Source organism: Gekko japonicus, unplaced genomic scaffold, assembly GCF_001447785.1.
Source record: "Gekko japonicus isolate JY-2015 unplaced genomic scaffold, Gekko_japonicus_V1.1 scaffold7220, whole genome shotgun sequence".
Taxonomy (NCBI): Eukaryota; Metazoa; Chordata; class Lepidosauria; order Squamata; family Gekkonidae; genus Gekko; species Gekko japonicus.
The window spans coordinates 6983-16890 of record NW_015167757.1 but is presented as its reverse complement, the minus strand read 5'-3'; the positions used below and the strand labels follow the sequence as shown (position 1 = coordinate 16890).

The following is a 9908-nucleotide window of genomic DNA, read 5'->3' as shown; positions in this document are numbered from 1 at the left end:
AGGACTCATTGTGCCTGGGTGAGATTGGGGCACCCTGTGAATTTGATGGGTAGAGAATTCAGACTCAGGAGAAGAATGAAATACTGTCCCCATGCTGACCAGACGCTGGGCAGCGGGAGACACCAAGGCCAGGCCTCACAGCTTGGAAAGGAAGCAGGGAGTCCTGACCCTCCTGTGGGGCAATTCCTTTCAGAGGGCAGGTGTTGGTGGTGGGTTCCTGGAGAGGGAGAGAGAAAGAGAAGCCTCTCCAGGGAGGTGGGAACCCCTTGGAGGGCAGGCCCCTTCGGCCACAAGGTGCGGCGTCCTGTATCGTCATTTCCCCCCCCCTCTTCCCCTCCCCGTAGGCCAGGTTCAGAGGCACCTGGTGCTTCTCTTCTGCCTCTGTCAGAATTTAATAAAATTCCTGAATAATTTGTTACTTTGTTTGTTTATTCAACTTGTATCCCGCTCCGTTCCCTGCAAGGAGGGCTCAGGGCAGCTTCCAACAACTGAGTGTGCTGCCAGGGAAAGGTTTCAGACTCCTGGGGAAGGGGGTATGTGTGTGAAGCAGGAAAGAAACAAGCAAACTTCCTCCCTCCCTTCTTTGTCTCCGGAACAGGCAGTGAAGAGATGCCGCTGAGCCATTGTCTCTTCAGAGGTGTGGAAACAGCTGCTGCCCCTCCAGTCCAGGTAGGCGAGATGAGCGGGGCGGACAGCCTCGGTCCCTCCTCCGTTCCCAGGGGGTCTTTTGCTCCTCCAGTTTCTACAAGGTGGGCGGGCGAGAGACCCTCTGAACGCCGTTCCCTTTCCCCGTACCATCCCTTCCCGTGTGCAATCTTTGCCTGTCCTGATCCCTGACGAGGGAATCCTCTTTTTCCTTCAGGGTCCCTTTTCCTTTGAGGAGGTGTCCGTCTCTTTCACGGAGGCAGAGTGGGCCCTGCTGGATCCGGGACAGAGAGCTCTGCACAGGGAAGTCATGCTGGAGAACTATGGGAATGTGGCCTTTCTGGGTAAGGATCTCTCATGGGTGCCAAAGGTGCAAATTGCTGCCTTTGGGATGAGGCATGAATCAGAATATTGAACAGCAACACACCGTTCTGAGGCCTGTCCCACTACCTGGGGAGGGGCTGTGGCTCACTGGCAGAGCCTCAGCTTGGCCTGCGGAAGGTCCCAGGTTCAGTCCCCGGCATCCCCAGTTAAAAGGAACAGGCAGGAGGTGATGGGAAAGACCTCTTCCTGAGCCCTTGGAGAACCACTGCTGGATTGAGTGGATAAGACTGACTTCAGTGGCCCAAGGGTCTGAATTCTGCAGAAGGCAGCTCCATGTGCTGTTCGTGTGTGTGTGTTCTTGCCCAGGGGTGACTGAGGCCAGTGTTGTTCCCATCACCCATGCCAGAGAAGGTCTCCTGGCCTGAGGCAAAGGAGATTTCATATGGGAGCGGCTGGTGCAGCCTGGCTGGGAGGGTGACGCCTCGCTCGCCCCTTAAAGGGCTCACCGGCCCGCCCAGCCTTTTCCCCGCGCCCACCCGGGGGCCTCGGGAGGGGGGCCGGGCAGTTCGCAAACGACAGCCAAGTGGTCTGGGCAGCATTCTAATGGTCTGCCGGCAGGGTTCGGAGCAGTTCTTCGCACAGCCGGTGGAACTCCCTGCCACATGATGGAGGGATGGGTAGGGTGGCTGAGATGACATGGGGAGGTCTATCGGGGGCTAGCAGCCATAGGGACTAAATGGAACCTCCATGTTCAGAAGTGGTAGACCTCTGAATCCCAGGTGACACCAGGGGAAGACCTCAGCCTCTCTGCCCTGTTGCTGGCCCTCCAGAGGAACTGGCTGGCCCCTGTGTGAGGCCGGAGGCTGGACTAGATGGGACCTCTCCGGTCTGACCCAGTAGGGCTCTTCTGGGGTTCTTCTCAGGGGAAGGCCTCGGCCTCTGTGCCCTGTTGTTGGCCCTCCAGAGGTTGGCCACTGTGTGAGACAGGATGCTGGACTAGATGAACTCTCACTGGTCTGATCCAGCAGGGCTCTTCTTATGTTCTTATGATGAGAGGCCCTGAGAAAGACTCTGGAAGGGGCCACATCCTCATTTCTCTGTGGCCAGTCTTTACGACACACCCTTCTCCCCGGGTGGGGTTACAAACAATGCTCTGCCTCTGAACTGGAAATGATCCTGTCAGGAACCGAAGCCTGGGTCCCCCTGGGCCACCACTCCTTGTACCTGAGCAGCACCCAGTTCAGTGGGTTCACGAGGAGGGGGCACACAAGGAAAGCAGACTCCTTTAAATTATTTTAAAAGTCAGTCATCTCCAAACAACATAGTTTCATCAACTTAGCAGCAGAAAAACAAGAGAAGCCAACGGTTCTATCTAGGACGTCCTTCTTCACCCAAAGAGTGATTAACACTTGGAATTCACTGCCACAGGAAGTGGTGGGTGCTACAAGCATGGACGGCTTCAAAAGGGAATTAGATAAGCATATGGAGCAGAGGTCCATCAGTGGCTATTAGCCACAAGGTATAGCTAGGGGCTCTGGGGCAAGTGATGCTCTGTCTTCTTGGTGCTTGGGGGGGGTCAACAGTGGGAGGGCTTCTAATGTCCTGGCCCCACTGCTGGACCTCCTGATGGCACTGGTATTTCTGGCCACTGTGTGACACAGAGTGTTGGACTGGATGGGCCTTTGGCCTGATCCAACATTGGCGTCTCTGATGTTCTGATGTTCTGAAGATGGGTGGCCGCGTTTGTCTGTCTGCAGCGTAGAAAAGAGCCAGAGTCCAGGAGCACCTTCAGGACTAAGGAAACGTGTGGCGGGGGAGGAGCTTTTGTGACTCACGGCTCCCTTCTTCAGATAGTTGCTCAGCTTACATCCCGCTCCTTTCCCTGCAAGCAGGACTCAGGGCAGCTTCCAGCAATATCTGAAGAAGTGAGCAGTGACTCATGAAAGCTCCTACTCCGCCACATATTTTCTTAGTCCTTAAGGGGCTAATGAAACACTTGGTATAAGATGGCACCTCTTGTTGCAGCGGAAGTATTCCAGCTGTAGCCAAACTTACTCTACTCTACATTGTGATGGAGCAAGAAGATATCAAGGCGTACTAGGAAGGTACGTGTATACAGTTAGCATGGGCTATCAGTGTCCGACTCCTGCAGCACTCAGTGCCTAACAGCTTTCATTCAGAGAAGTAAAATTTATTGAGACGTTGAGAGTATGCAGAGTATCTTAACCATTTCCTGTTAGAACTGAAGAGAAAACATGTGAGGCAGACAGATATACAGGATTCAAGCAGACCCCCTGATGGCCTAGGGCCAATAAGGAGCCCGGTCGAAGCCTGCCAAAGTAACGGGCCCTACTTCCCAGGAGAAATACAACACCAGGCGATGAAGGTCAAATGCTTAGGCAACAGAGATCATGGAAACACTGAAGACACAGCACAATTGAAAGGTAACATTCCAGAGTCACCCCTCACTCCCATGGCAGCTAGGACAGACAGAGGCCTAGCTGGCATACTGCCCTTCCAAAGATCTCATCCACCAGGTTTGTTTGGATACATTCTGGGAAAGGCACGCACAAGTTTAGGGGCATTAACATGACAATCTTGTACTCATTTATTATGTGAGAGGTCAAAGTCCTTCTGTTTAATCAGATGATAATGAGAAACAGGCGTAAGTTTAGAGTCCAAGATTTCAGTCACCTCTTGATGTGGCTCACCATTCATCATCAGAGGCCGAGGGGCAGGTGGTCGAGGTCTCCACTTGTTCGGTCCCGGGTCTCTCTTCAGCAAGCTGAAATGAAATGCAGGATGCACATCTTTAAGGGTCTTGGGTGATTCAAGTTCAACAGTCACATCATTCATTTTACGCAAGACCTTAAAGGGACCAATATACTTCCAGCCCAATTTCCTCCTGAGCTGGAGTCCTCTCAAGTTCTTAGTGGATAAGGACACCGAGTCTCCTGGCTGTAAATCCCACCCTGGAGCACGCCCCTTATTGGCTTGGGTTTTGTACTCCGCTTTGGCTTTAGCTAAAGTCTTTTGGATCACAGACCCTTGTTCCTGTAGGCTTTGCCACCGGGTCTGGAGATCTCCCGGACTGGGGTCAGGAGTCCCCAACGTACGCAGGGGAGCCCCCTTGTAGCCATGCATTGCTCTAAAGGGAGACAGTCCCGTAGAGCACAGGGCAGCAACTCAGCCCAATTGTCCTGTTAAATAATTTGTAAAACACCGAAGGAACTGTTCCACTGTTTGGTTGACACGCTCAGTCTGCCCATCAGTCTCAGGGTGGTGGGCACTGCTGAGACCCCTCTCAATGCCCAGAACCTGTAGGAGCTCTTTGAAAAGCTTGGCAACAAACTGAGCTCCCCGGTCTGAAATTATTTTGTTAGGAATAGAATGCAATCTCACATTGTGGTGCGTGAACAGTTTAGCCAATGCCTTGGTGGTTGGCAGAGTTTTACACGGGATGAAATGAGCCTGCTTGGAGTACGGGTCTACAATCACCCAGATCGCCGTTTTCCCCTTGCTTGGAGGCTAGTCAGTAATAAAGTCCATGGAAATAGCTTCCCTGGGTTGGCCAGGAGTCTCTAGTGGGCGCAGAGCGTCCCCAGAGGTTTGCTCGGCCTCTGTTTTCCCATTAAACAGGTTTCGCAGGACCTCACATATTGGGAAATGTCAGTTTGCATGTGCGGCCACCAAAACTGCCACTGAAGGAGGTGAAGGGTTTTGAAATAACCAAAGTGTCCGCCCAGCTTGGCTTCATGCCCGAAATGCAACACCTCCCCAGCAGGGCCAGTGGCACAAACAATTTGTCCCCTTGATACCAACACTCATCTGCTTTCTGTTGGATGGAGGAGTAATTGGAAATTCTGTAGGATCGTCTCCCTCCATAGCAACAGCCGAAGCATCAACTTGGACCACAAACATTTTATTTTCATTGGGATGGTGCAAGAAAGGCTCAGAGGTAAACGGCTCTTTGAGTTTATCAAAAGAGTGTTGGCACTCTGGCATCCAATTCAGTTTGGCACTTGGCTTCGTGCTTTCTTAGTCCCTTCCCTTTTGTCTTTAAATAATCTGTGAGGGGCAAACTCACTTGAGCGAAGTTGAGGATGAAGGGACGGTAGAAATTGGCAAAGCCCAAGAATGGAGTTTCCTTCTAGTGCGGGGGGGCCTCCCGGTTCTCCCGGTTCACCCCATCCGCCACCTTATGGGGGTCCATCGTCAACCCCTTTCCAGAGATTTGGTAACCTAGGAAGTCCACTTCCTTCTTGTGGAATTCACATTTAGAAAGCCTGGCAAAAAGCCGCTGTTCATACAACGTCTTAAGTGTCACGATTGCTCAGGCAGGGCACGGAAAATCCAAAAACACAGGCTGAGGTCAGGGCACCAGATAAGGCAGAGAAACGAGAGCAGAGTTCAAATATCAGGTCAATACACAATTTAAGGTTATCGGAGATTTGCAGTCAGAGTTTCAGAAGCCGTCGTCAGGAGTCAGGTTACACAAAATGCTGTTTTGTGCTCATCCCCCTCTCGAATGCACACTCGGAAGTCGGTGTCTCTCGGATCCAACTTTGAGAAGATTTTGTCCCTCGTGACTTCAACCAAAAGGTCTTTGATCAGCGGGAGAGGGTAGGCGTTGGTGGTAGAGACACCATTCAAACCCCTATGATCCGTACATAGCCTCAACCCCCTGTCCTTCTTTTTCCAGAAGAGGACAGGAGCCTTAAAAGGCAAGAAGGCAGGTCGGATGAACCCCCGTGCTAAGTTTCTGTCAGTGAACTTCCACAGCTCTTCTTTCCCTTCTTCATGGCATACAGGTTCCCTTTGGGCATCTTATGCCCCGGTAAAATCTCTGTGGCACAGTCTGCATTACGGTGGTGGTGGGGGGGTTAATCTGCCTCCTCTTCCTCAAATACCCGGGCGAGGTCTCTGTACTCCTCCAGGATGGAATCGAGCTCTTCTTGGGCTAGACAGGCTCCCTCCGGGAGGGCAGCCTCTCCACTTTCCACGCATGTCCATCACATTTGGGGTCAGGAAAATGTAACACGCCTGCACTCCACTGTATATGGGGGCCGTGGTCTCGGAGGCAGGGGTTCCCTGGCACCATGGGAAATCTGGCCATAGGATTTATGACAGACGCTCTTTGCTCCCGGTGGGAGCTCCCCGTCCCCATGATCATTGGTACAGTCTGGTATTTGCACACCTCCCTCATAGTGGAGCCATCCGTTTGGGTAACTTCAACCAAAAGGTCTTTGATCAGCGGGAGAGGGTAGTCGTTGGTGGTAGAGACACCGTTCAAACCCCTACGATCCGTACATAGCCTCAACCCCCTGTCCTTCTTTTTCCAGAAGAGGACAGGAGCCCTAAAGGCGAGGAGGCAGGTCGGATGAACCCCCATGCTAAGTTTCTGTCAGTGAACGACCGCAGCTCCTCTTTTTCTTTCTACAAGAACCTTCCACAAGTTCCTTTCGGCATATAATGCCCCGGTAAAATCTCTGTGGCACAGTCTGCATTACGGTGGTGGTGGGGGGGTTAATCTGCCTCCTCTTCCTCAAATACCCGGGCGAGGTCTCTGTACTCCTCCAGGATGGAATCGAGCTCTTCTTGGGCTAGACAGGCTCGCTCAGGGAGGGCAGCCTCTCCACTTTCCACGCATGTCCATCACATTTGGGGTCAGGAAAATGTAACACGCCTGCACTCCACTGTATATGGGGGCCGTGGTCTCGGAGGCAGGGGTTCCCTGGCACCATGGGAAATCTGGCCATAGGATTTATGACAGACGCTCTTTGCTCCCGGTGGGAGCTCCCCGTCCCCATGATCATTGGTACAGTCTGGTATTTGCACACCTCCCTCATAGTGGAGCCATCCGTTTGGGTAACTTCAACCAAAAGGTCTTTGATCAGCGGGAGAGGGTAGTCGTTGGTGGTAGAGACACCGTTCAAACCCCTACGATCCGTACATAGCCTCAACCCCCTGTCCTTCTTTTTCCAGAAGAGGACAGGAGCCCTAAAGGCGAGGAGGCAGGTCGGATGAACCCCCATGCTAAGTTTCTGTCAGTGAACGACCGCAGCTCCTCTTTTTCTTTCTACAAGAACCTTCCACAAGTTCCTTTCGGCATATAATGCCCCGGTAAAATCTCTGTGGCACAGTCTGCATTACGGTGTGTGTGTGGGGGAGAGTTTATCTGCCTCCTCTTCCTCAAACACCCGGGCGAGGTCTCCGTACTCCTCCGGGATGGAATCGAGCTCTTCTTGGGCTAGACAAGCTCGCTCAGGGAGGGCAGCCTCTCCACTTTCCACGCATGTCCATCACATTTGGGGTCAGGAAAATGTAACACGCCTGCACCCCACTGTATATGGGGGCCGTGGTCTCGCAGGAAGGGGTTCCCTGGCACCATGGGAAATCTGGCCATAGGATTTATGACAGACGCTCTTTGCTCCCGGTGGGAGCTCCCCGTCCCCATTATCACTGGTACAGTCTGGTATTTGCACGCCTCCCTCATAGTGGAGCCATCCGTTTGGGTAAAGATGAGTCACTCTTGAAGCGTTTGCACTGGAACCCCCAACCCCGTGACTATGGCCAGGCTTGCTAAGTCTCTAGCAGCACACCCAGAGTCCACTACAGGCCGCACCCTCACTTGGGTGCCCATCTCGGGGCTTTTGAGTGACATAGTCATGAAAAACATGGCAGTGGGAGTGTTGCTCACCGAACGTGGCGCTGCCTGTTTTTGGACCTGCTGGGTCGTGCCTCTTACAGCAGGTCCCGGCCTTTCCCTGCCGGCTGGGGCACACGATCTCTGCTGGAGAGCCTTCGGTTGCGTGAGCTGTGCTCCTCCAGGTTTTGGCTGCACCTCAGAGCTGCATCTCGCGGCTGCTCTCCCCCCTTGGCCGGGCTGTCCGTTTGGCTGGGCACAAAGTGGCGTACTGATCTGGTTCTCCAGAGCTCAGGCACACACCTTGCCTCATCCACCATTCTCGCATGGACTCCTTGGGTCTGGGGTGCTGGCTTCTTTTTGTGGTCACTTTGGGCAGAAGAGATCATGGAAACATCGAAGACATGGCAGAGTTGAAGGTTAACATTCCAGAGTCACCCCTCACTCCCATGGCAGCTAGGAAAGACAGAGGCCTAGCGGACAGTCAGCACCCTCCTAATCCCCCCCTCCCTCCCGTTTACACAACTGCTTACAGGTGCTCACGATTAACCAATGACCACACTCTGGAGTCTGGCCTTGAAGAAGATCAGAAGGTTAGCTGCAGGGAGACTCAAATCACAAACACCTGCAAGTCAGAGCAGTCCACTTAATAATCATGTGAACCCTTGGGGGAAGAAGGGAGCTTTGCCTCACAGATCCATCCCCCTTAAACTGGTTGGGATTGTGGGCTTTCATCTTGACCCTGGTTCCATCCCTCCAGAAGAATATTTACTCTTCAATCTCTTTCCTTCCTTCTATAAGGATGATCATTTTCTCTCTCTCTCTCTCTCTGTGAAAAAGCTAGAACTATACGAGAGACTATGGTGGAGACAGACAACGGCCTCGCATCCAAAGAAAGGCTGGAGAGTTCCTCAAGACAATTTCAAGATCATATCTCCTTCCCTGATGAGCTGCCTGAGAGTGAGTATCCTTCACGGTTACGTCAAGGGAACAAGCAAGGAACGGCCATGGGGGATTCACTTCTCAGCAGCATTTGGTTTGGGACAGTCATACAGCCTGCTGGGTAACGAGGGAGGGGAGAGAGGACTTCTGGGGCCCTGAAATCTGGAGGCTTGGAAACTCTTTCTCGGCAAGAGCTTCGCTGTGGTTCTTGGGGTGGGTGGGGTATCCTTAAATACTATATATTCTGGAGAAAGGTGGAGGGTGGTGGTTAATATCACGCAAGGCAAAGGGCGGTCAGTCCTTTCCTACTGCCTTTGAACCATACCAGCCCTCCTAGGTGCTAACAGGATATCTGTTTATTCCAGGAGAGGATGATCAGAGGAATGAGGAGGGTGAGGGACTTCATCAGCAAAGGGCAGATACAGTTAAAAATGAAGATTTGAAAGAAAACATTAGGAATCGAGGCAGACCAAGGAGGAAGAAAGGCGGCCATACGATTGAGAAGAAAGATGGAAGAAAGGGTCATGTATATTTGCCAAACCCCAAGATAATGAAGGGAAGTAAATGCATTCAGTGTGGAAAGGACTTCAGAAATCGATCACAGCTCCTTGTGCACCAAAGAATACACAGAGGGAAGAAACCTTTTGAATGCTTAGAATGCAGAAAGAGGTTCAGTCATAGTAGCACTCTTCAACAGCACCGAAGAACCCACACAGGGGAGAAGCCCTTTGAGTGCGTGGTGTGTGGAAAGAAATTCAGTCGGAGTGGCCAACTTCAACAGCATCAGAGAACCCACACAGGGGAGAAACCTTTTGAATGCTCAGTTTGTGGGCAAAGATTCAGTCACAGTACCACTCTTCAACGGCACCAAAGAACCCACACAGGGGAGAAACCTTTTGAATGCTCACAGTGTGGAAAGAGATTCAGTCAGAGTGGCGCTCTTCAGACGCATCAGAGAACCCACACAGGGGAGAAACCTTTTGAATGCTCACAGTGTGGAAAGAGATTCAGTCAGAGTGGCGCTCTTCAGACGCATCAGAGAACCCACACAGGGGAGAAACCTTTTGAATGCTCACAGTGTGGAAAGAAATTCCGTGTGAGTGGCCAACTTAAGCAACACAAAATAACCCACACAGGGGAGAAACGTTTTGAATGCTCAGAGTGTGGAAAGAAATTCAGTAGGAGTGGCAGTCTTCAACGACATGAAAGAACCCACACATGGGAGACACCTTTTGAATGCTCAGAATGTGGAAAGAAATTCAGTAAGAGTGGCAGTCTTCAGAAGCATCAGAGAACCCACACAGGGGAGAAACGTTTTGAATGCTCAGAGTGTGGAAAGAAATTCAGTAAG

The 9908-nt window shown here is 52.0% G+C and overlaps 1 long non-coding RNA gene across 1 annotated transcript; it reads left to right on the top strand.

Annotated features, from left to right (window-relative positions):
* The first annotated feature begins 958 nt into the window (after nucleotides 1–958).
* On the top strand, nucleotides 959–9094 carry LOC107112958. Its single transcript, XR_001482600.1, has 3 exons — nucleotides 959–989; nucleotides 8456–8575; nucleotides 8923–9094. It is a non-coding gene; the product is annotated as an uncharacterized LOC107112958 (long non-coding RNA).
* The last annotated feature ends 814 nt before the right edge of the window (nucleotides 9095–9908 follow it).